The 25,346-nt window shown below is 59.2% G+C and overlaps 1 protein-coding gene across 6 annotated transcripts in view; it reads left to right on the top strand.

The window, feature by feature from the left end:
* The window catches only part of MGAT4C (MGAT4 family member C), a 103,518-nt gene that overhangs the window by 48,142 nt on the left and 30,030 nt on the right, over positions 1-25,346 (top strand). Inside the window, exon 3 of one of the 6 annotated variants that reach the window (XM_064154871.1) lies at positions 1,604-1,846. The exons of 2 other annotated variants lie outside the window; for them this stretch is intronic. The gene's annotated coding sequence lies outside the window, so the exon portion shown is untranslated. Of the gene's footprint in view, positions 1-1,532; positions 1,847-18,613; positions 18,706-24,644; positions 25,303-25,346 lie in introns of those variants that run through there. 3 more of the 6 variants (XM_064154872.1, XM_064154873.1, XM_064154874.1) reach the window with 3 other exon arrangements.

The following is a 25,346-nucleotide window of genomic DNA, read 5'->3' as shown; positions in this document are numbered from 1 at the left end:
TTTGCAGAGACTGGCTCAGGGTGGAGGGAAGCTCAGAGCTCAGCTGCTCCAGCCTCCTGCCATGCCCAGGGACACCTCTCAGCTACACTCAGCTGCTCAAGGCCTCACCCAGCCTGGCCTGCAACACCCCCAGCAAGGAGGCAGCCACAGCCTCCCTGGGCAGCCTGGGCCAGGCTCTCACCACCCTCACACTCAACAGCTTCTGCCTCAGCTCCACTCTCAGCCTGCTCTGCCTCAGCTCCAAACCATTGCCCCTTGGCCTGCCTCACACCCCCTCAGCACAGCTCCCTCTGCAGCCTTCCTGCAGGATGCCTTCAGCTCTTGGCAGCAGCTCTGAGGTGCCCTGGAGCCTTCTCCTCTGCAGGCTGCATCCCCCCAGCTCCCTCAGCCTGTGCTCACAGCAGAGCTGCTCCAGCCCTGGCAGCATTGGAAAATAGAGTAGGAGACCTTTACAGAGGAGTTTAGGATTCATTTCCCTGGATCCCTGTCTGGGACAGAAGTTCCCAGCAGTGGATCCAGCCAAGTGCCTGCAGGGGTCTGGGCACCTGCCCCTGCTTGCATCAGAGGGAGGGAGGCAGTTCCTCATGCCCCAGGATTGATCTTTCCTAGGTTCATTTGTTATAAGCTCCCAGTCAGAGCTTTTGGACCACGATGCAATTTCTGTTTTCTTAGCAGGCAGAAAGCAGCAATTCTGAAGGACCTTTTGTTGTTTCTCTGCCTTTTCAGAAGGGCCTGTGGGGATAGGACCTGGGGCAATGGATTGAAACTAGAGCAGGTCAGGTTTGGGTTGGACATCAGGAGGAAGTTCTGCACAAATGAGGGTGAGAAGACACTGGCACAAGATGCCCAGGGAGGCTGTGGATGTGCCCTGCCTGCAGGTGCTCAAGGCCAGGCTGGATGGAACTTTGAGCAGCTAGTGCCATGGTCTGGTTGATTGGCTAGTGCTGGATGCTAGGTTGGACTGGATGAGCTTGGAGGTCCCTTCCAACCTGCTTGGTTCTATTACCCAATAACTGAAATGCAAGTTTGAAGATCATCTAGTTCCATGGGCTGTGCCCATGCAGGGGGCCTGGGACTAGATGGCCTTCCACATCCCTTCTAACCCCTTCTCCCTGGAAGTGTTCAAGCCCAGGCTGGACAAGGCTTTAAGCAGCCTGGGCCGGTGGAGGTGTCCTTGGGTGGTCTTGGAGGTCCCTTCCAAGCCAAAGCATTCCATGATGGAAGGTGCTGACATCTGGCAGCTTGGAAGCTTGGGTGTTGCTCTCGGGCAGCAGGAGGTCCTGGGCTGGTGCTGTGGGTGCTGTGTGGTTTTCTCTTCCCTTTTGGTTTTTGGGTTTTTTTGGCGCCTTTCCTAACCTGTGGTTCCGAAGCAAGCAGCAGAGGGAATGCTGCTGGCAGGCAGTTTGCAGCCCAGTCTGAGCCGCAGCCACATTAGCTCAGCTAATGGGAGAGGGTTTCGCTCCTGCCAGCGCTGCCCGCGGCCGCAGCCCGGCGGAGGCGCTCTGCCGTCTAGCTTCTGCCCAGCGAACAGGCTGGCAGCCTGCGGAGGAGAGTCGGCAGCGGAGGCTATTCCAACTTGGCCATCTCTCGTCTCTCTCTCCAGCTGTTCTCTTCCGCCCTCGGCTGATCCTCGGCGCCGTGCGCGCAGCGCAGCAGCAGCTGCCGGCCCCCGGGAGCAGGCTGCGCGCAGGGACCCCGAGAGCTGCCTCGTCCCGGGGGATGCTGGAATGGTGCTGAGCGGGGGGCACGGAAGGCTGCGCCGAGCGCCGGCTGCGCGGGCAGTAGGGCAGAGGATGTCTCCAGCCGTGCCGATGGATCCCCGGCGCGGAGCGGGCTGTGGCTGAAGGTAGGTGCTGCCCGCACCGCTCGCCGGGCGGGGGCTGGGGGGGCAGCGATCCGGGGGCGCGGGCGGGATGGCAGCGGAGTGCTGGGCACGGGCTGAGCGATGGCGCTCCGGTGCCGCAGGCTTGCAGGTGAAGCGGTGAGCCGCGGCCGGGGAAGTGCTGTGTCAGCAGTCCGCCGCCGCCGGGCGGGAACCGGCCCCAACCTGCGGGGGGAGAGGCAGATCCTGTGCCGCAGAGCGCCCGGGGTGAGGCGTGTTGGGCAGGGCGTGCTGGGCTCTGCCGGTCACGGCAGCGAAACCACGCCGGCTTCCGATGGGCATCTCCTTGGAGAGAATTACTTTGCCAGACCTTGCCCGGTGCTGGTCTTGTTTGGGTTTTATTTTCCTGAGGCAATGAATAATGAAGGGCAAAAATGTTACTTCTGGTGTGAAATCTGTTTGCTATGATCGCTTTGCTGAACCTGAACCTAGGGTGGTTTGGGTCTGCTTTTTCTTCTCTGAGGCAACCAATAACGACCGGGGGTGGGGGGAGATAATCCTGATTTGGACTCTGTTATAGGGAATGACTGTGCCAAATATTTCCAATCCCAGCCCCAGGTTGTTTGGGGCAGTGGCTTTGCAGAGCCCTTGCTTTCCCCGAGCACTGGGTGAGGACCAGAGGGCACGCTGCTGCCTTCCTTCTCTCAGAGCTGCTGCGCCGAGTGCTTCCCTGCGTTCGGGCTTTTCCCTCGAGCAGTGAAGGATCACAGCAAGTAATAGCAAAACCAGCAGAAATCCTGCTTCTGGTCTGACCTTTAGCATCGTTCTGCAAAGCCTTTTCTGCTCTTACCGCTTTGGCTGGGTTTGTTTCCTGAAGCAATGATCAATAAGCAGCCAGAAGAGGCTGTTGGTGAGTTTGGGTTGCTGTAGGGCAGCACCGATCCTGCAAAACCTCCTTCAAACCTGGATGTGGGCACAACTGTCCCCGGGGTACTGCGACCGAGTTGTCGAGTTGGGATGTTTGGGTGCTTGCTCTGATGTTCCACCTTTTAGCACAGGCAGTTGGCACGTTGCGTTGTGCCAGTCTCCCATGCCAGGTGTGCACAGACAGTCAGGGTGCTGCCCTGTGCCAGTGTCTGGTGCCAGGTGTGCACAGGCAGTCTGGCTTGTGCACAGGCAGTCGAGGTGCTGCCTTGTGCCTGTCCCTGGTGTCAGCCTGTTGTTGGTGCAGCTGTTGCTGCCAGGCTCTGGGAGCTGCACAGTGAAGCTCCAGAGAAGAGTTGTTAGCCTCTGGAGTGCCGAGTTTCAGCAGCAGGAGTGGCACCTAGCTGCTGCTCTGCGCTGCTCGGGGGCAGGCTGGCACAGCCCCGAGAGCTGGCAGGCACTTTTGAAGTGCTGCAGCCCTGCCAAGGCACTGCCACGTTCCAGCGGCAGGCCAGGTCTTGCTCCACTCGGCTGGCACCGCACCTGGCAGCGAGTCCTGAGGCTTGGGCACAAACAGAGAGGCTACACAAGGGTTACATCCTGGCGAGCCGCAGACAGTCCAACCCCAGCCCTGCAGCTGCTCATCCGAACGAGCCTGGGCATGGCCTGCCAGGGGGTGCAGCAGGTAAGCCCTGCTGGGTGCCTGGTGCCAGGTGGTTGTCCTCTCTGCTGAGCGTGCTGCTGAGAGAGCGCAGCCAGGCAGTGCCAGCAGCAGAGGGGCAGAAGGAGGTTCTGGAAGCCCAGAGGGGTTAAGAGCAGCAGGTCTGAGCTGGGGGCCCTGGGGAAGGCTGCTGAGGTTTCTCTGCCCCTGGGCTCGGTGTGTTCGAGGCATTGCTAACAAAGGCTGCAGGATCTGCTCCTGCATGCAGCCCTGGAAGCTTCCTTCCCTCCAGAGCCTTGGAAAAGCTGAGGGAGAAAGAAGGGAGCCTGATTGTGTCCTGTTTGCAGTGAACTCTGCCCAGGTGCTTCCTTTCCTGCAGATTTCTGCTCAGTGTCCTGCAGTGCAAATCCTTCCTAAAGCACGCACGGCTGGCATCTCGGGGCTGCTGTGGCACCGGCAGGAGGGCTGCCTGCAGCGCCTGCTCTGCCGTGCTCTAGTGAGGAAGGATGCTGGGACGAAGGCTGGACTGGGTGCTCCTGGTGCTCCTTTCCAACCGCAGCGGGTCGCAGTGGTGAGATGTGCCGAGGGATTTGCTTTCGCCAGGGCCTTGCCAGTGTGAAACTCACGACTGGACCCAAGGAGCTTGGAGAGCTTTTGCAGCCTGAGCAGCTCTGCGAGTCTGCCGCTTCGGTTTGCTGTCCGAGCGCTCGGTGCTGGAGTGCCGGGGCCACGGAGAGCTGCTGCTGCTGGCACCGCGCCCCGTGCGCTCCCAGCGAGTCACTGCTCCTGCAGGGGACGCTTCGCCCTTCGCTCTCCACACTGAGCTCAGAAGAGCTTCTGGAGTGTAACCCGAGGCGGGCAGGGTGAAAAGGCAGCGAGAGGACAGCCCCGGAGTGGATTGGATGTGGGATGCTGGAATGCACTGCCTGGAGGGGCCCTTTAAAGGTCTTCCAGTCCAGCCCCAGGGACATCCCCAGCTAGAGCAGAGCACTCAGAGCCTCATCAGCCTGACCCTGAACGTCTCCAAGGATGGGTCCTGCACCACCTCCCTGGGCAACCTGTTCAGACCTTCTGCATGTGAGGTCTGAGCCGGCTGCAGCCTTGGGGTGCCCCTGGGCCAGACAGGCAGGTGAGAGGAGCTCCTCTGTGGGCCCTCCAGGGGGGCAGAGAGCACAAAGGACTTCAGTCAGGGGCCAAGGTCCCATCTCTGCTGTGTGTCTGAGCCTTGCAGAGTCAGAGGCTGGGAGGTTCCTGACAGGAGCAGGGTAGCTTCTCAGCTGGCAGGTCACAGGCAGGAGCCAACTTCTGTGGGGGGACTCCAGGAGGTAAGATGGAAACTTTCATCTCTCAGAACCAAAGAAAGTTGCTGGCATGGAAAGAAGGAATCAAGGGAGGGACATTTCCTGCTCCAAACAGCTGGAGAGAGCTGAGTTCCCACTCCTGTCAGGTCTCAGCAGCTGCCTCCTGCCTTTATTTCCACAGCTCCCCTCCACATCAGTGTTTTTCTGTTGTTTAACCAAACCTAACCGCAGAGTTTCCAAACCTTTGCTTGCCTTTTGTCAAGCTCCTCTCCAGGAACAACAGAGGAGGCAGCAGGGTGATTATGTTCCTCACCAGCTTGTGCTGACTCATAATCCCATCATAAGTGCATGCCAAATTATCCTTTATAGTCTATTTGCTCAGTGCTGCTCAGGGGAGAGCAGACCCTGGGTGCCTGTTTACATGGAATGGAGCCGTAGGCAGTGCATGCACAGGAAGCTCTCTGCTGTCCTCCAGAGCCACCTGAGAACCTCAGAGTCATGGAAGGGCTTGGGCTGGAAGGGACCCCATGGGCAGGGACACCTCCCACCAGCACAGCTTGCTCAGGGACTCATCCAGCCTGGTCCTGATCACCTCCCTGGGCAGCCTGTGCCAGTGTCTCACCACCCTCAACCTGTGCCAGTGTCTCACCACCCTCATTGTCAGAGATTTCTTCCTCCTCTCCCAGCTCAAAGCCATTGTTCCTCATCCTGTCACTCTCAGCCCTCGTCACAAGTGCTGGGCTCCTGTTTGGACTGGAAGACCTCAGAGGGCTTTCCCAGCCCTCTCAGTTCTGTGCTTCTAAGTGCACTGAACTAAAGCCACCTCTCTGCTAAAGCAGAACTTGCCCAGTGGCTGCTTTGCTCTTTTCCCTGTTCCTCAGTGGGGACAGCACCATTGTCTGGAACCCTTTGCACATCAGGAGCTGCCCAGGCCATCAGGATGAGTTTCAGGTTGCTTGTGATGTCTACAGAGAAACAGTTCTACGACCCCCCTGATGTTCCTCTAGGTCTTCTCTTGCCCCTCTGCCCCACAGCCGTGGGCTCTGTGGCTGCATCGCTCTCCCATTTCTGGTCAGCTCTGGTTTAAGTTCCCCTCCAGCTCACCCTGCAAAGAAAGGACTCTGGGCTGCTTTAATTTTCTCCTCTGACAGCAGAAGACATATCTGCATGATTAAAATGCCAGATCTCTTTATAACTCTTATCAATTACCCTAATTAATAGGAAAGAGCAGGAGAGTTTGCAAGGAGAAAACCATGGCTGTAAACGCTGGATAGCTCCCAGCTGCTGGAGGTGCCCCCGCGGCTCCCACCCTCGGGGTCCCATCTCGGGCAAGTGCTGCTGCAGACAGGCTGCTGGCTCGGATGAAGGGCACAGGTCTCTGGGGGCAGAGCTGGCTGCTGGCCAGGCCCAGAGAGTGCTGAGCCATGGAGATGACTCCAGTTGGCTGCCAGGCACCAGTGGAGCTCCCCAGGGCCCAGTGCTGGGCCAGGTCTGTTTAACATCCCCATCAGCGATGTGGGTGAGGGGAGGGAGGCTCCCTCAGTCAGTCTCCAGATGGCACCAAGCTGGGTGGCAGTGTGGGTGTTGGAGGGCAGCAAGGCTCTGCAGAGACCTGGCCAGGCTGCAGCCATGGGCAGGGGCCAGTGGGGTGAGGCTTAACAAAGCCAAGTGCTGGATGCTGCACTTGGCTCACAACAGCCCCAGGAGTGCTCCAGGCTGGGGGCAGAGAGGCTGGAGGCTGCCAGCAGAGAAGGCCCTGGGGGTGCTGGGTGGCAGCAGCTGCAGATGAGCCAGCAGCAAGGTGAGCTGGGAGAGGAGGGGAAATGTCTTTGCTGTAGGAGTGGTCAGGGAGTGGCACAGGCTGCCCGGGGAGGTGGTGGAGTGCCCATGCCTGGAGGTGTTCCAGAACCCTGTGGCCATGGTGGGGTTGGGTTGCTGGTTGGACTGGGTGGTCTGGGAGCGCTTTTCCAGCCCAAAGCATTCCCTGATCCTGTGCAGTGCAGACGCTGGGGGCTGGATTTGTTAAGGGAGGAGCAGTTTCCCTCATCAAAGAGGGTTGGTTGGAGTGCCTGAGGGGTTCCTGTGCCAGGGGCTGTGTGGCAGCTCCATGTGTTCTGTACCAAGGCTGCAGACCCAGCTTCTGGTGAGGGGAAAGCCCCAAACAACTCAACCCTTCAGCCTGCCCTAGGCAGAGTCAGGACTCTGGGCTGGCTCTGGACAGAGGGGCAGCAGAGTGGCTCTGGAAGGAGTACCTGAACCTCACAGCAGCCTAAGCAGCCCTGGTAGGACTCGGAGCCAGCCCCACTGGTGCCTGCTGCCAGGGGGCGTGAGCGTGGCAAGAAAAGGCCATGCCAAGAGTTCCATTTCCCTTCTCTTTGCTGCTTGCTCTTCTCACTGAGATCAGGGCACCAGCTGAGGCTGAGGGAGCAGCCAGAGCACAGACCCAGTGGGTTCAGCCTCGGAGTAACTTCTCTGACTGGGACCTTCTCCTTCGCTGAGGCAGAGGCTGCAGGAGCTGCTGGTCTGTTGCCAGCTGTGCTCTCACAGGGCCAGCTGCAGCCTTGCTGTGCAAGATCTGCCAGGAACAAAGAATAATCCTGCCCATTAATGACTCCTGAGCTGTTAGGGACTGGAGGCAAGAAGATGATTCTGCCAATTAAGGGTCATTATGCACTGAGTAATTCAGGATCAAGAAAAGCTGATTCTTAACCTGGGGTTTGTCTCAGCTCACAGGGGGCAGCTGATCTGCAGCCTGGCACATGGGAGAATGTTTGCCAGGGTGGAGCAGGCTGCTGCTGGAAATGGTGCCAGCAGGGCTCTGGCTGGACTCAGGCTCACTGCCACAGTGAGTGGAATCTGCTGGGGCTCACATTGCATCTGCAGAGCTTGGATGGTTCAGAGAAAAGGGAAAGGATGGGACATGTCCTGCAGAAGGCACAGAGAGTGAAAAGGCTCTTGGGGCTTCAGGATCAGAAGGAGGCCCACAGGCAGGCTGGGGAGGGACTGCTCAGAAGGGGCTGTGGGGACAGGCTGAGGGCAGTGGTTTGCAACTGGAGCAGAGTTAGGTTGGGCATCAGGAGGGAGTTGTGCACAGTGAAGGTGGGCAGGGACTGGCACAGGCTGGAGGTGTCCCTGCTGCCTGCAGGGGGTTGGCCAAGATGCGCTGGGAGGGTCCCTTCCAAGCCAGTGCAGTCTGTGAAGCTGTCAATCCTTTGCTTTTAGTTGTTATGGTTTGGTTGAGGTTGGGTCAAGTGGTTTGGTTAACTCAGTTATAGTTTGGTTGTTTGTGGTTTGGCTGAGGTTTAGTTAAGTGGTTAATTTGGCAGTGGTTTGGTTAATTTGGCTGTGGTTTGGTTGTTTGTGGTTTGGCTGAAGTTCAGTGCAGAGGTCTGGGTGAGGAAGTCTCCCTGCAGGAGGGTGACTGAGCAGATGACTGAATCCATCTCAGCATCTCTTGAAATGGAAATAGGTGAAGATCTCTTCTGCTTCTCCCCAGCTGGTCTGGTTCTGAGGAACCTCCTGCAGCCTCAGATCTCTCTTGCTTGAAGCCAGCAATCCAGCTGGAGCCATCATTCCTGGTTTCCCTTCCCTTGCTGTCAGCCATTCCAGGCTACTGACAGTTCCTGTGCTGCAGAGTTCAGCAAAGATCTGCACATCCTCAGATCTGAGCTGCCCAAGCTGCTGCCAGGACCAGACAGAGCAGGAGCTGTCAGTAGCTGCACTGGAAGCTGGATCTGAAGCTAGGGCAGAAGCTGCCCACGTCCAGCACTGTGGGAGTGCAGCTGCAACCTCCCAGCCCCACCCGTGCAGCTGCACAGCTGCAGCCAGGAGCATGGCTTCAGGGACCTGCAGGGCCAGACCAAACCCCTCTGCAGTTGCTCCCTCCCTGTGCCAGCCAGTCCTGGAGCACCGCTGGTTTCCGAGGTGCAGACACGGTCAGAGCTGCTCTCCCAGGGCTGCTCTGGAGCTTGCTGTGGAATCACAGAGCCGTGGAACTGGTGAGGCTGGGAGAGACCACTGAGACCACCAAGCCCAGCAGCTCCCCTGGGGCTCCCAGTCCCACCACTGCCACTGCACCATCCCTCAGCACCACATCTCTGCCTCTGTCAGACGCCTTCCTGGGCAGCCTGTGCCAGTGCCTGGGAGCCCTTTCCTGGCCCCCAGCCTGAGGCTGTTCCCTGTTGTCCTGTGCCTTGTGGCACGTGAGCAGAAGTGGTTCTGTGGCCTGTCACTGCTGCTGGCTGCCTGCCTGCTCTCAGGCTATGGCAGCACTCTGCTTCCTGGCTCTCAGCTGCCCTTCCTTTCCAAAGGCTTTGTGTTGCAAACACTCAGCACTCAGATCCCCCTCACGGAGTTCCGAATTCTTCTCTCCCCTGATGCTGGAATCGTGATTTTTCCTTTCCTCCCCAGCTGCCAACGAGCCTCAGCTCCTCACAGCCAGCCCTGCAGTGATGCATTAAGCATGAGGCTTCTCCCCTTGCCTCTGGCCAGCCCACAAGGAGCAGAATCGAGGGCTGGCAGCTTTGCATCCTCACCTTCCTGCTGCTGGCAGAGTGGCTGCAGGCAGGGCTGTGGCAGCTCCTCCAGCTGGGAGCCTCCAGCCTGCCCACAGAACTCATTCTTAAACCAGCAGAGCTTCAGAAAATTCTTTGCCCCAACCCCTCCTCCCAAAAATAACACCTCCCCCCCCCAGGCCACTGCTAAGGGCAGGAAGAGAGCAGAGAGCTGTGGGGACAGGGCGAGAGGCCATGGATTGAAGCTGGAGGAGGGGAGGTTGAGGCTGGAGATGAGCAAGAAGTCCTTGGCAGTGAGGATGGGCAGGCACTGGCACAGGCTGCCCAGGGAGGCTGTGGATGCTCCCTGCCTGGAGGGAGCCAGGCTGGATGAGGCCCTGAGCAAGCTGTGCTGGTGGAGGTGTCCCTGCCCAGGGCAGGGGCCGGCACTGGATGAGCTTTGAGGTCCCTTCCAGCCCAGCCCATGCCGTGATGCGCTGAGCCGGTGCCGGTTGCGGGCCCTCCTGAGGCGCGGGGGTCGGCTGCGGGCCGGGGCTCGGTGCCGTCCCGCAGCAGCTGCAGCCGGCGCCGCTTTCTGCGCAGGAGGGCACTGGGGCGGCGCCGTGCGCGGAGCCTCTCTGCTGCCTTCGGAGCTGTGAGCCGCGGGCAGCGTTTCAGGGGCGCCTTGCTCAGCTTCCCCTCCTCCCCGCTCGCTGGGGAAGCGTGGCCGTGGCGGGGAGGTGTCAGTGCCTCCCCTGGAGTGTTTAAGGAGCGCTCGGGAGCTGTTCAGCAGCTCCGCTCTGCTCCCTGGGCGTTTCCTCCCGAAGCAGCTCCGGTAATTGCCTGTAGGAGCTTTAGAACTGCTTTGGTCTTTGGCTGCCACGAACATAAACAGAGATTAATATCTGCCAGGCCCTTTGCTCATGTCCTCTAACAGCTGATCTGGCTTCAGCTCTCACAGTAGCTTTGCCATCCACTTGACTCTGAGCAGTGCCTCATCCTGGCACTCCCTGCCCTTATCCCAAGTCCCTCCCCAGCTCTCTAGAAGCCCCTGCAGGCACTGGAAGGCTGCTCTGAGGTGTCCCTGGAGCCTCTCTTCTCCAGGCTGCACAGCCCCAGCTCTCCCAGCCTGTCCCCACAGGGGAGGTTCTGCAGCCCTCTGATCACCTTGGCGCCTCCTCTGGACCTGCTCCAGCAGTTGCATGTCCTCCTGCTGCTGGGAGCAGCAGATCTGGGCACAGTGCTGCAGATGGGCACAGAGGGGCAGAACCCCCTCCCTTGTCCTGCTCCATGTAGAGGGGTTTTGCACCTTTCTTTACTCGGTGCCTACACTGCTTGTTTGTCTCTTTCTTCCCATGAGTGCAGACCCAGGACTCCTGCCTGGGCAGAGCGGGCGCCAGGCAGCAGCAGCGGGTGGGAGCGGTGCCCGTGCAGCGGGGCAGGGAGCTCCCAGCTCTGCTGCTGCAGCCATTAGGATTTGCATTACTAATCAATTCTAACTGAAATTTATGAGGCAGCAGGTTCGTTTGGAATGCTTTGTGCAGGCACTGACAGCTGTGCTAACGAATTTGGTGCCATACCTTATGAATGAATAATGTCCCCTTCTCGTCTCGCAGAAGGAAGGGTTAGCCCCATGCAGCTGACGTTCCAGGCAGCAGCAGGCAGCAGCTACAGGAGCTGCTGCCCTGCCTGCACCTGCCAGGGCCATGCAAGTCTTGGACTGGAAAGGACAAGATGATGAAGCCCAACCAACAACCCAACACTATCATGGCCACCAAAACCTGTCCCCAGGTGCCATGCCCACACCTTTCTGCAACACCCCAGCACCTCCCTGGGCAGCCTGTGCCAGTCCCTGGGCAGTCTGTGCCAGTCCCTGGCTCCTCTGGCAGCAAAGGAATGTTTCCTATCCAGCCCAACCCTCCCCCGATGGACACAAGCTGTGTGTCCAGGAGGCTCCACCCCAGCATAAGAAAAAGCTTCTTCCATGTGAGGGGGCTGAGGCCTGGGGCAGGCTGCCCAGAGGGGCTGTGCAGTCTCCTGCTCTGCAGCCTCTCCAGCCCCACCTGGATGTGTCCCTTGTGGCCTCCTGATCTTGCCCCGCCGAGTCGAGCCAGGACTTTTTTGCTGCCACTCCTAAGGGTCTTCTTCCTCGTGTGAGGGGAGGTGTGGGGGCAGGCAGCGGCAGGAGCGGGGAGCAGGCAGCTGCAGCAGCTGCAGCGGCCGCGGGACGTGTGTCTGCTGCAGGCAGCTGAGGCAGGACTGCTCCCGAGTTCATTTCAATCACATTTAGTTTATTCACTCTGAAGGAACAAATTCATTCTGATCATTTCATCTCTGGCTGAGAAAATTGAACTCTAACAGATTGCAGTCCCAGAAGAAATTGGTTGGTGTTAGAGCTGCAAGTAATTGCTAAGCTCCCAGGAGCCGCGGGGGAGAAGGCTGTCCTTGGCTGGGGGTGGAGGAGAGGAGCTGCCGGGGACGGCTCTGCTGCATGTCCTCACAGCTCACTCTTCGGCTTCACTTTGAGCTGCAGTGTTTGTGCAGGGCTCAGAATGTTCCTGCTCAGAGCCTGTTTCCTCTCCTGTGCCCTGCTGGATGGCTGCTCAGGGCCTCATCCAGCCTGGCCTTGAACACCTCCTGGGAGGGGACACCCACAGCCTCCCTGGGCAGCCTGCCCCTGCACTGCAGAGCCTGGAGCAGATGCTCTCCAGTTTGCCTTGAATACAGCAGCCTCAGGGGCACAGGCTCAAAGCTCTCCCAGCAGCAAATATTGGCTCAGGTTCTATCAAAACAAGCAGTGAAATACTTTCTTCAGCTTTTCCTGCTCTTACTCAAGCACAGGATGAAGGCAAAATGCCTCTGCCTGTGCTGGATCACCTTTGTGTGGAGCTGCAGAAAGTTCAGCTCTTGGTGTGGAGGATTTGTTTGGTGTCTCCTCTGGTTGCTGCTGACAGCTGTCCCTGAGCCACAGGCTCACGGAATGGACAGGGCTGGAAGGGACCTCTGGAGGTCATCCAGTCCAGCCCCTGCCAGAGAGAGGCATCCAGGGCAGAGGTTCTGGTGAAGAAGCACAGCAGAATACTGAGGCAGAAGTTGTCCAGAGCAGAACAGCCACAAAGGCACATCAGTGACCTGGCTGAGGGCACAGAGGGCACTGGCAGCAAGTTTGCTGATGGCACCAAGCAGCAGGCTGTGCTGGCATCCAGCCAGACTGGGACAGGCTGGAGAGGTGGGCAGGGAGAAATGGAATGGAATTCAGCAAGGGCAGAGTCTGGCACCTGGCAAAGAGCAACCCCAAGGATCAGGGTAGGATGGGGACTGACCTGCTGGAAGGCAGTGAAGGGGAAAAGGCTCTGGGGGTCCTGGTGGATGGGAGGATGGGCAGGAGCCAGCAATGTGCTCTGGGGTCCAGGAAGGGCAATGCCATTCTGGGGTGGGTCAGAAGGGCTGTGCTCAGTAGATCGAGAGAGGTTCTCCTGCCCCTCTGCTCTGCTCTGCCTCTGCTGATGCCACATCTGCAGTACTGTGCCCAGTTCTGGGCCCCCCAGTTCAAGAGGGACAGAGAACTGCTGGAGAAAGTCCAGCACAGAGCCACAGAGATGCTGAAGGGAATGGCACAGCTCTGTTAGGAGCACAGCCTGAGGGAGCTGGGGCTGTGTGCTGGGAGAGGAGGAGCTGAGAGGGGACCTCAGCAATGGTTATCAGTGTGTGCAGGTGAGTGGCAGGAGCTGCAGCCAGGCTCTGCTGGGGGATGCCAGTGCCAGCACAAGGGGGTGGGAGCTGAGGGGAGTATCATTTAAATGTGTGGAGGATTTTTTTCCCTGTGGGGGTGCCAGAAGCCTGGCACAGGCTGCCCAGGGGGGCTATGGAGTCTCCCTCTCTGGAGATACTCAATAACCACCTGGATGTGTTCTGTGTGAGCTGCTCTGGGTGGTGTTGCTCTGGCAGGGCTTGGGCTGGGCCAGATGATCCTCTGTGGCCCCTGCCAGCCTCTGCCATTCTGTCACTTCACTCATCATAGTTCCCAGATTTTATCACCTGCTGGCAAAGAGCTTTCCTTATGGGCTGGATGAGCTTTGGAGGTGCCCTCCAGCCCCTGGCATTCTGTGATTTCTAAGGTCCCTTCCAGCCCAACCCATTCTGTGACTCTTGTGCCTGCACCCAGCCAAGCTACTCCCTTGCTTGCAGCTGCCAGGTCTGAGTGAGGAGCAAGTAGCTGCAGGACACAGCACCAGCAGCACCTTCCTGATGCTGCCCCTGGAGCCTTTCCCAGGCTGTGGAGCCTCTGTAGGCCGCTGTGTGTGATCTGATTGGTGCCCCAGTGCCATAGCAGTGTGCTCAGGCCACCCCCTGCTTTTCTCATGCATGAGTTCTTCTGAATATGGCAAAGGCTCCATTTCAAAAGCAGGGCATTAGAGCTTATCCACATTGAGTTTATTTGGCTCACTAAGTGTTGGCTTGGAATTGAATTTAGTCTAAATGTGTTTGCTCACTCAGACATCAGAGCTTCAAGAGAGCCTTTATTTCCAGGCTGCTGTTTTCATCACAGGGGAAAAAGGAATTGAGCTGGAAAGGGAGAAAAAAGGTAACCAAAGGGGAGGTTGGGCTGGAGAGGAGGAGTCAGGGTGGGCAGACACTGGCACAGGATGCCCAGGGAGGTTGTGGATCTCAGAAGCACGGAATGGGATCAAAGATTTGGAGCTGTTCAGGGCCAGGCTGGACGAGGCCCTGAGCAACCCAGGCTGGTGGAAGGAGGTTGGAACTGGATAAGCTTTAAGGCCTCTTTCTAACCCAACCCATTCTGATGCTCTGTGCATCACAAGGGCAGTGCCAGCCAGGGTGGCAGTGCTCACCCTCCAGCAGAACTTGCCTAGGGAAGGGAGAGGATCCCACACTCTTGGCTTGGGATGCTCCTCTTCTGTTGTAGGGACCTGAGAGTGGCTTGAGACTGCAGCGCTCAGAGGCGCCACTGAGTGTGCGCTGCTGGGGCACACCTCAGGTGCTGGGCTGCCTGGGGCGCTGAGGGGCTGCAGCAGCTCCGGAGGAGCACAGCACAGCTGCGGGGAGCTGTGGCGAGCTGTGGCTTTGGTGTGGAGCTTCGACAAACAGCTGCAGTGGCAGAGGTCAGTCACATCCCCCTGTCTTTAGCTGCTGGCGCTGAGGAGCTGCGGTGCTGCACAGCCCTGGTTTGCAGCAGGCTGTGATGCTGTGCTGGGAGCAAACACTCTCACCTGTACATCACCTCCAGCTTCAATTAGAGGACTTCTCTTCTGCTGTCTTCATTGCTTGTGCCCCTTCTCCACAGGCCTCCCAACGTCAGTGCACACAGACCCAGCAGGCTTGATCTATGTCCTGCTTTCGAGCTGGGGAGGTTTGCTCTTGGGTGCCATAAAGAGCATTCCAGAAGTGTTCAGGTGTTACCCAAACATCTGGGCTGTGCTGCAGCCCAGAGAGGCCTGGCAGGCTGGCAGGAAGCTCATCCCAGACAATTCCACAGACCCCTGGAATCATAAGGCTGGAGAAGGCCCTCCAGAACATCCAGCCCCCCCCCAGCCCAGCACCCGTGGCCAATGAACTGTACCCTGGAGCACCACACCTGCAGCTCCTGGGACACCTCCAGGGGTGGGGACTGCACCACCTCCCTGGGCAGCCTGTGCCAATGCCTCACCACTCCTGCAGCAGAGAAACTGCTCCTGGTGTCCAGCCTCAGGGGGCTGCACAAAGTGGCTGAAGGGTCTGAGTGTCTGAAAGAGGAATGCAAGGAGCACAGGGGGACAGGAGCAGAGGCAGGACGGACAAGGTGGACCCCTGGGGGTTCTGCACATTTGGCCGTGAGGGCAACTGGGGCTGCCCAGAGGGGCTTTGGAGTCACCTTCCTGTCAAAAGGCTGCTCTGAGGTCTGCCCAGAGCCTGCTCTGCTCCATGCTGAGCAGCTCCAGCTCCCAGCCTGTTCCAAGGGGAGGCTCTCCAGCCCCTGGACAGCTCTAGGACACTTCCAGCATCCATTTTTAGACCTTATCCTATCGGAAGTTTTCTTTTCCCTTCGATTGGATCCAGTCTGCTCAGTGAAACTCCTGTGAATAATTTAGCTCCCTAAATTAATCTCCCTCCCTCTGCTGCCTTGGGGCCAAGCAGATCTGAAAAGAAAATTTGCTCTCCTTGTGACCATTCTTATTCTTGATTGATTTTGTGCTCGAAGATGAGTTAAGCTCCAGCTTAAGTTTGCAAGCCAGAAAATCCCTGTAACTGCAGCTGCTGGCACCCTTGCTGGGGGGTGAAGAAGATGGCATTGCCAAGGCTGCTCCTGTATTCATGAGAGGGACTTGGTTTTCTCTTTTTGCTCCTTGAGAAGTCAGCCTTGAGGAAGGGCCCCCTGGGACTCTGCATCTGGTATTTAGTTGAGTTTTGTTACAGGAGAGGTTAAAATAAAATCAAACCCCCCAACCATTAAAGGCAAAAGTAGGTCTGGTAGTCAAAACTTGGCCCTAGAGCAGCCCTCTAGCGCTGGAAGAGGTCTACAGGAAAGCTGGGGAGGGGCTTCTGGGGAGGGCTGGGAGTGCCAGGACGAGGGACAGTGGCTGTGAGCTGGGAGAGGGGAGATGAGAGAGGAGGAGGAAATAGAGATGGGGAGAGGCTGGCACAGGCTGCCCCTGCCCCTTCTCCCGGCAGTGTGGCTCCCCAGGCAGCTGCACTGCACACGGGCACTGCCCTCGGGATCTCCCCTCAGGCTGATCCTCCTTCCAGCTCCGTCTGCCACACTCCAGGTCTTGTGTGCTGTCAGCAGACGGCTCTGGGCCTGTCCCTTGCTGGGGCATTCTAGTGCCATTTACTGATTCAGCCTTCGTGGGCAGTTGCCTGCAAGTCTCACACATTTCATCTGTGCTCCTGCCACTTCACAGGCTCACAGCTTCAGAGTGCATCAGCTTGGAAGGGACCCTCCCAGGGCATCTAGTCCAGCCCCTGCAGGCAGCAGGGACACCTCCAGCCAGAGCAGGCTGCACAGGGACACAGCCAGGATGACCTTGAATGCCTCCAGGTATGGAGCCTCAGCCCCCTCCCTGGCCAGCCTGTGCCAGTCTCTGCCCACCCTCACTGTGCACAACTCCCTCCTCATGCCCAACCTAACTCTGCTCCAGTTGCAAACCACTGCCTTCAGCCTGTCCCCACAGCCCCTTCTGAGCAGTCCCTCCCAGCCTGCCTGCAGCTCCCTGCAGACACTGAAATGCAGCTCTGAGCTCTGCTGGAGCCTTCTCTTCTCCAGGCTGAACACCCCCAGCTCAGCCTGGCCCCACTGAGCACTTTTGTGGTCTCCTCTGGACCTGCTCCTTCAGGTCCATGTCCCTCTTGTGCTGGGCGCCCACAGCTGGCCCCAGCTCTGCAGGTGAGGTCTGCCCAGAGCAGAGCAGAGGGGCAGCATCCCCTCTCTCCATCTCTGCCAAAGTTGCTTTGGATGCAGCCCAGGCTGCCCTTGGCCTCTGGGCTGGCAGTGCCCGTGGCTGGCTCCTGCCCAGCTTCTCCCCAACCGGCACCCCCAGGCCCTTCTCTGCAGGGCTGCTCTCAGACTCACCACCCCCAACCTTGCTTCCATTTTGCAAGACAGGGCTTCAGAATGTGTTTTGGCCTGAGGTTTGTAAGGGAGAAGCTCTGCAGAGCTGTTTTTGGCAGCAGCTGGGATGTGGAATCAGCCTGGGGCAAAACAGACAGCAGGAGCCAGCACTCAGGCAGCCTAAGCCCCTCCACACAGCCGCTCAGACCCTGCCCCCGTGGGGCCGGGCTGCACCGCGCTGGAGCTGGGCGCTGGGAAGCAGTCCTTTGCTCCAGGCATTGGGAGAGGCTGCCCAGGGGGTGGAGGAGTCACCATCCCCGGGCAGCCTGGGCTGGAGGCAGGTGTCTGTGCCCACGGCAGGGCTGCCACCGGCTGAGCTTTAGGGTCCCTTGCAGCCCAACCTGCTGCGTGCATCTGAGGGACTGAGCTGCCCTGTGTCACCTGAGGGGCTGAGCTGCCCTGTGTCACCTGAGGGGCTGAGCTGCCCTGTGTCACCTGAGGGGCTGAGCTGCCCTGTGTCCCTTCATCTCCCGGCAGAACCCAGAGCTGCACTTCTGGCTGCTCTCATCCTCTCCCACGTCCAGCAGAGGTCTTAGAGCGGTTCTGCCTCTCCTCCTTTCCCCCTTCCTGCCATCACTGCCGGTGAGAGCGGAGCAGAAGCAAACAAAGCAGGACGTTAGCAGCCTGTCCTGTCCCTCCGGCAGCAGCTTGACGCCAGGGTAATTACCACTTCATTTCTTCTTGAGATCTGCGGGGGGAAGTCCGCAGCTGGGGATGATGTGTGGGAGAGGCAGAGCTGGTACCCACAACTTACATGCTCCAGGACAGTGTCCCCATTCATTTCCTCCTGTAATTAGGTGATAAATTTCAAGAGGGAAGGCTGCTTGTCATAAATCTCCCCAAGATGCAGCACCAGAGGCTGTGCTAGGGACTCTGCCACAGAAGGAACGAGGCTTGAGGGCTTATTTGTAACAGCTGCCTTGCATTCCTCTCAGCCCGGCCACACACCCTGCAGCACAGAGCACATTCTGCCCTGTCCTCCCCCCTGCGGATTTAAATGAGCAGGTGACCCATGGAGACCTTTCTGCTGGTGACTGCCTGCTGGGGAGCAGCTCCGTGGAGAAGGACCTTGGGGTCCTGGTGGGCAGCAAACCCTCCATGGGGCAGCAAAGTGCCCCTGGGGCCAAGAGATAGCCTGGGGTGCAGCCAGAGTGTGGCCAGCAGGGCCAGAGAGGCTCTCCTGCCCTCTGCTCTGCCCTGCTGAGCCCACACCTGCAGCACTGTGCCCAGCTCTGGGCTGCCCAGCTGCAGAGGGACACAGACCTGCTGGGAGAGTGCAGAGGTGGCTGTGAGGATGCTGAAGGGACTGGGACAGCTCTGCTGGGAAGAAAGGCTGAGAGCCCTGGGGCTGCTGAGCCTGCAGAGGAGAAGGCTGAGAGGGGACCTGAGCAGTGGCCATGAATACCTGAGGGGTGGGTGCCAGGGTGAAGGTGCCAGGCTCTGTGTGGTGGTGCCCAGGGGCAGGACAAGGCACAACTAGACAGACAAATACCTGCACATCTCTTCAGAGAGGCTGGCAAGGTGGAGAGGAAGCCCAGCGAGCCTCCTGCTGCCTTGGCAAAGTCTTCCCAGCACAAATGCAGTCTGACTTGGTCAGAGGCATCAGCATTCCTCCAGGGGTGGAGAAACTCCAGCAGGTCTCTGACAGCTTCATCACAGGGAAGGGCCTCTGGAGCCTGAAACCTCCACCCCACCTGGCTGTGAATAAATTAACATCTGATTTCCCCTCCTTTTGAAGCCAGGACACTGTGCCAGCTGCAGGTGACTGGAGACAAGCCTCAAATGTTGCAAAATGAGAAGTGGAAATTCTCTGGAGCAGGACCTGGACATGTAGGTGCAGCAGTCAAAGGCTGCTGTCCTGCCAAGGTTGCTGCACGTCCACTGGAGAGGGACAGGAGGTAAGAAACAAAAACCCCTTCTGCGGCAGCCTTTGAGCCAAAGCAGTGGTGGGACTCAGAGACCTGCTGCTGCTGAGCCTGGCACCACAGAGCCACACAAGGACAGCCCTGGCAGGGACCTCTAGAGGAGCCCTGCCAAGGCAGAGTCACCTGCAGCAGCTCCAGCAGGGATGCAGCCGGCACTGGGCAGCGGCAGCCCGGAGCCAGCTGTGTGCTGGCTGCAGCCAAAGCAGGAGAGCAGCACACGGGGAGGGGGTCCTGCCCCTCTGCTCAGACCTCACCTGCAGCACTGCCTCCAGCTCTGGGGAACACAGCACCAGGGCCTGGGGCTGCTGGGGAGGGTCCAGAGGAGGCCACAGGTGTGACGAGAGGGCTGCAGAACCTCCCCCGTGGGGACAGGCTGGGAGAGTTGGGGCTGCTCAGCCTGCAGACGAGAAGGCTCCAGGCAGACCTCAGAGCAGCCTTCCAGTGCCTGAAGGGGCTCCAGGAGAGCCAGGGAGGGACTTGTGTCAAAGGCTGGGAGTGCCAGGATGAGGGACAATGGCTGGGAGAGGGGAGATGAGAGTGGAGAGGAGGAAGAAATTCTTTGCAGTGAGGGTGGTGAGACCCTGGCACAGGCTGCCCGGGGAGGCTGTGGCTGCCCCCTCCCTGGAGGTGCTCAAGGCCAGGCTGGATGAGACCCTGAGCAAGCTGTGCTGGTGGAAGGTGCCCAGCCCTGCCCAGCCATACCCAGCTGTGCCCAGCCCTGCCCAGCCCTGCAGCACCTCTGTTGCTGCTGTCTGGGGCTGGATCTTGCCTGTTTGTTTGTTTCCTCTCGCAGCAGAGTGGAGCTGTGCAGCAGTGACCCAGCCTGGCCTCCAGTGCCTGGGGGTGGGCAAAAAGCACCTGAAGAAGTTGTGGCTGGAGTGCCAGAGCCATGGTTGTGGCAGGGAGGAAGAGTGCCACTCCCAAAGGAGGGCTGGGAATCAAGGTTGGCCTTCCCTGTCTGTGGGCATGGTGGAGTTGGTGGGTGCCAGTCAGAGCAGTGAGCAGTGCCAGGGGAGGCAGCAGTGCCCTGTTAGCGAGGCTGTGGCTGGCAGGGAGGGGCAGAGCTGCTGCTGGCTCTGTGTTGCCCGTGAGTGCAGCTGGCTGCAGGGAGCAGGCTGTGAGCACACAGCTCTTGGCACCAGGGGCCTGGCAGCCCAGGTGGCTCTGGTCTAATGAAGATGAGGAGCACTCTGGCCACGGGCACACACCGCAGGCTGCAGAGATACTGGCACGGTGCTGTTGCCAGGCAACGCCTCCCATGCACTGCCATGGCCCTGCTGCGTGTGGAGAGAGCAGAGAGGGGCAGGGCAGGGCCCCGGCACTGCACCCCTGCTGCAGAGGAGGGCAACCAGAGCCCTGCCTGCACTGCTGTGGTTTGTCCTTGTCTGTGGTAGCCTGGCAGAGAAAGCAGGGCAAGAGCTCAGCCCCTTCCTGCTGGTGCCCTGCCAGGGCTGCTGCTGTCTCGCGGGGGCTGTGGAGCTGCACTGCGCTCCTCGGGCAGGCTGTGAGCGCTGCAGTCCCTCCTGGTCTCCTGCAGCTCCGGCAGGAGCAGCAGAGGACTCTGCTCTACCACCACTGGCTCTGCCTGCAGCCAGCCCAGGGCAGATCCTGGCTCTGTTCTCTGTCTCCTCTCTGTCTCCTGTCCCCCCACAGGCTGCTCCCAAGTGCTCCACCAGTGCCACTCTGACAGAGCAAAACTGAGTTATCGTTAAGAGAGGTGTACAGACCATAATGATCCTCTAGTAAAGCTCAGAAACTCATCCTGTAGTGACCTCTGAGGTCATCCAAGCCAGCATCCACCCAGCCCCACCTGGCCACCAAACTCTGGCCCCAGGGGCAATGGCTACAGCTTTCTGGGACACCTGCAGGCATGGGGACTGCACCACCTGGGCAGCCTGTGCCAGTCCCTGGCCACTCCTGCAGCAAAGACATTGTTCCTCATCTCCGACCTAGGCCTCCTCTGGCACAATTTCAGGCCATTGCCTCTCCTGCTGATGGAGGTAGAGCAGGGGTGGAGGTCCTCAGCCCTTTCTGCATCCTTGACCCCTGTGTCTGGTGGTGCCCTGGAAGGGGGCAGAGAACAGCAGTGCAGGGAGGAGGCAGAGCAGCAGTGCATGGGGGATGTCCCTGCTGGCACATGCTGATGTGTGTGCCCCTGGCTGTGAGGAGCATTGTTTCCTGGCAGGCTGCATCCATGTGCTGAGCTCAGCTGTGTCAGCTTCAACAAGGCCGAGTGCTGCCTCCTGCACTTGGGGCAAAACAACCCCTGGAATGCTCCAGGCTGGAGGCAGAGAGGCTGGAAACTGCCCAGCAGGAAAGTACCTGGGGGTGCTGGGTGACAGCAGCTGGAGATGAGCCAGCAGTGCCCAGGTGGCCAAGAGGGGCACCAGCAGCCTGGCCTGGATCAGCAGTGGTGGGGCAGCAGGAGCAGGGCAGAGATTGTGCCCCTGGACTGGGCACTGCTGAGGACACAGCTTGAGTGCTGGGTTCAGCTTTGGGCCCCTCACTCCAAGAGGGACATTGAGGGGCTGGAGCAGGTCCAGAGAAGGGCAACCAAGCTGGGGAAGGGTCTGGAGAAGAGGGCTGGGGAGGAGCAGCTGAGGGAGCTGGGGGGGTTAGCCTGGTGAAGAGGAGGCTGAGGCAGAGCTGATTGCTCCCAGCAGAGCTGCTGGCTCTGGCATGGGAGGCAGTGGTGGAAATGAACAGTTCCCTGCAGGAGAAAGGCAAAGGGAGGTGCAGGGAGGTTCTCCCCTGCTCTGCCCTGGTGTGAGCACACCTGGAGTGCTGTGTCCAGATCAGAGGGCCAGGATGTGCTGGGGAGAGTGCAAGGGAGCAGCAAGGCTCTGGGGTGTCACAGCCTGCTCCCAGCTGTACTTAGGGATTGCTGCTGCATCTCCTGCTGTGCTGGCAGCTGCCATGGCTCTGGGACACCTTTGTGCCTGCTCTGGCCCCACAAGGGAAGTTTGGTCCATGGCTTCCACAGTGAACTCCAGCTTGATTTGCTGTCTGCTGACATCTGCTTGGAAGCAGGCGAGGAGGAGCTGACAAATGAAGCCAGCTTCTCAATTCCATGAGGGAAGACCAAGAGGGTTCACACTGAAGCAAAGGTAGGGAAGAGCATCCATCCATCCATCCATCCCTAATGTGCTTAGGCAGGCAGATCTGGAGCATGAGGAATGCGTAGGATCCTCAGTGCTGAGTGGCTGCCACTGCAGGGAGGGGGAAAGAGGCCAGAGAGAGACTGAGAAGCTCTTTGTGGCCATTTAGTTCAAGCTCTGATAATCTGGATTCAGCAGGCTCCACTGTCTGGGAGAAGCTAAAAGGGGATAGAAGAGAAAAACAAACAGGAAATGAAAGAAGAAAAAGCCCCAAAGCAACAAACCCAAAGCACCTCACTGGTGTGCCCCCCAGGCTGGGCTCCTGCAAAGGCAGCACCTGTCCTCCACTGAGCTCGGGGGTTGGTGCCCCTTAAAGCTGCTGGAGGAAAGTCTTTGGAATCAAGGGGTCTGTGGAAGGCAGGAGGCCTGTGGAATAGGGTGGATGTCAGGAGGAGGTTGTTGGCAGAGAGAGTGATTGGCATTGGAATGGGCTGCCCAGGGAGGTGATGGAGTCCCCATCCCTGGAGGTGTTGCAGCCAAGCCTGGCTGGGGCACTTAGTGCCATGGTCTGGTTGGTTGGGCAGGGCTGGGTGCTAGGCTGGGCTGGCTGAGCTTGGAGCTCTCTGCTAGCCTGCTGCATTCTGTGATTGTGTGATTCTATGAATACAGCTCTGTGGAGGGCAGGAGGTGTGTGGAGGGCAGGAGGTGTGTGGAGGGCAGACCAGTGGAAGGCAGGAGGTGACTTGCCTGCTGCCTGTGCCCACCCAGCACTGCCAGCCCAGCTGCTTCCAGCACCAAGCCAAGCCGTGCCCAAGACACAAAGTGGGAGTGCAAGGCAGAGGAGCCCCAAGGACTTCCCTTGTCCCCAGCAGCAGCTGGAGCTGCTCCTGGGCTCCATTCGCCTCCCTGGAGCTTTGAGGTCCCTCCCAACCCAGCCCATCTCTGCTGTGCATGCCGATGCCCTGGCAGCTGTGCCCAGGTTGATGCCACACACAGAGGGTTCCCACTCTCCAGCTCTGACACTTTTCCTGGCAGCCATGTGATTTCCTAAAGATCTCCAGTTCCTATGCCACACTGATCCTGCCTGCTGCTGCCCTTGGGAGCAGTGAGCTCCCCTCAGAGCACATTACTCATTCATTACCAGCACCCTAAGAGCCCTGAAGTCTCCCAAGAGTCTTTGCTTTCACTTTCCTCTTCCCTCACTGTTAACAGAGAGCTCCCAGCTGCTGTTCCATTTTCCTTCTGCCAGGGAAGCTCTCAGTACCTGAGGGAAGTGGTGTGCAGCTCTGGAACTGCTGCCAGGTGTCCTCATTAAGGGCGGAGCAGCACTCGGGGTGGAAAGCAGTGGAGGCAGGGAGAGCCTCTGTGAGTTCCAGGCTGCCAGGGGCACTGCAGCTGCTCCAGCCCTCAGCCTGAGTCATCTCCAGGTAGGCTCCTAGAGGCACTGGGACTTGCTCTGTTCTTTTCTCCTCAGAACAAAAAAGCATTGATGGAGACTGGGAGCTGGCCAGGATGACCTCCCAGCAAGGGTGCAGCTCACAGGTGTCAGGGGTTGGAGGGGACCCAAAGAGCTCATCCAGTCCAACCCCCTGCCAGAGCAGGACCACACAATCCAGCTCAGGGCACACAGCAACACATCCAGACAGGCCTGAGAAGGCTCCACAGAAGGAGACTCCACAGCCTCTCTGGGCAGCCTGTGCCAGGCTCTGGGACCCTTCCAGGCAAGAAGTTCCTCTTGTGTTGAGCTGGAGCCTTCTGTGCTGCAGCTTCCACCCATTGCTGCTTGTCCTGTGCCAGGCAGCAGTGAGCAGAGCCTGTCCCCCCCTCCTGACCCCCAGCCCTCAGAGATTTAGAGACATTGATTCAATCTCCTCTCAGTCTTCTCTTCTCCAGACTAAGCAGCCCCAGGCCCCTCAGCCTCTCCTCACCAGGCACTGCTCCAGGCCCCTCAGCATCCTCACAGCCTCCCTTGGACTCTCTCCAGCAGTTCCTGTCCCTCTGCAACTGGGGAGCCCCAAGCTGAAGGCAGTGCTCAGGATGAGGTCTCAGCAGGGCAGAGCAGAGGGGCAGGAGAACCTCCCTGGCTCTGCTGGACACACTCTGCTCAATGCCCCCCAGGACCCCATTGCCTCTTGGCCCCCAGGGCACATTGCTGTGCCATGCAGAACCTGTTCTGCACCAGATGGCACCAGGCTGAGTGGTGCTACTGACAAGACTGAAGGATGGGATGGAGCCATCCAGGGAGACCTGGGCAGGCTGCAGAGGGGGCTGAGGAGAACCTCCTGAGGACCAATACGGCCAAGTGCAAGGTCCTGCACCTGGGCCAGGGCAGTCCTGGACATCAGTGCAGGGCTGGGGCGAGGAGACTGAGAGCAGCCCTGCAGAGGAGAGCCTGGGGCTGCTGGTGGGGGAGAAGCTGGGCAGGAGCCAGCCATGGGCACTGCCAGCCCAGCAGGCCAAGGGCAGCCTGGGCTGCACCCAGAGCAGCCTGCTCTGGCTGGGGGGTCCCTGCCGGATGCTGGGGGCTGGGCAGGATGCCCTGGGAGGGTCTCTTCCAAGCCAGTGCAGTCTGTGGCTGATTTTGTGCTGGGCAGGTAGAAATGACCTTTTGCTAGACAATTGATCCCGCAGCTTTGGAGGCTGATGAAGGGCAGTTCAGGACACGTTTTCTGCTCCCCCATTCCGTGCAGCTCCAGAGTGGCTAAGCAGCTGAGAGGGACTTGGCTCACAGCTGCAGAGTGGGTTGGCTTGGAGGGGACCTTAAAGATCATCCAGTTCCACCCCTGCTCTCCAGCAGGTGCTGGTGCTTGGTGCTGCTCCTCCCCAGGTGCAGGGCTTTGCCCTTCCTGTCGCACCAGAAAGCTTTTCAGCTGCCTTCAGGACCTCCGCCCCTCGCCCCCGGGGGGCCAAGCAGCCCAGCCTGCTGGCCAGGGCAGCGTGGAGCAGGCTCCAGCACTGGAGGCACAGTTCCAGCCCCGAGCATCCTCCCAGGAGGCAGGTCCCTTGCTGGCAATCCCTCTGCTCGGGCAGAAGGGTTGTTTACCGAGAGCTGGCTGCTCACGAGCAGAGATCTCACTGCCTAGGTGGAATCTCTCGGAGCAGAGATGACAAAGCCATCAGCTTTTGGAATAAATGATGTGAGAGCTCCGGGGTGGGTTGGTTAATCCCAGCTGCTGTGCCAGGCAGGGAGACGCCACACAGTGAGGGGAAGCAGAGCCGATTGCTGGGCTGAGATAAGGCAGCTGAGGAGGAGAGAGGAGGCTGAGAAATAGCGACCACAGAAGAGGGAGCTGCAGAGAGCTCTGCCCTCAGCCTCTTCAGCTCCGGGCTGCACACCCCCAGCTGCCTCAGCTGCACTCCCCAGCCCTGCGCTGCAGACCCTCCCCAGGCTCGGTTGCCCTTCTCTGGACCTGCTGCAGCCCCTGAAGGTGCCGATGGCTCAGTGGAGTCCAGAAAGGGCTCTATGAGACAGGTGGGTTCAGAGCTGCAAGGCTGACCCACAGCCAGCAGGGACGG

This window comes from Pogoniulus pusillus, chromosome 15 (assembly GCF_015220805.1).
Source record: "Pogoniulus pusillus isolate bPogPus1 chromosome 15, bPogPus1.pri, whole genome shotgun sequence".
NCBI classification, from domain to species: Eukaryota; Metazoa; Chordata; class Aves; order Piciformes; family Lybiidae; genus Pogoniulus; species Pogoniulus pusillus.
The sequence above is the reverse complement of the archived record's forward strand: the minus strand, read 5'-3'. Positions and strand labels throughout refer to the sequence as shown.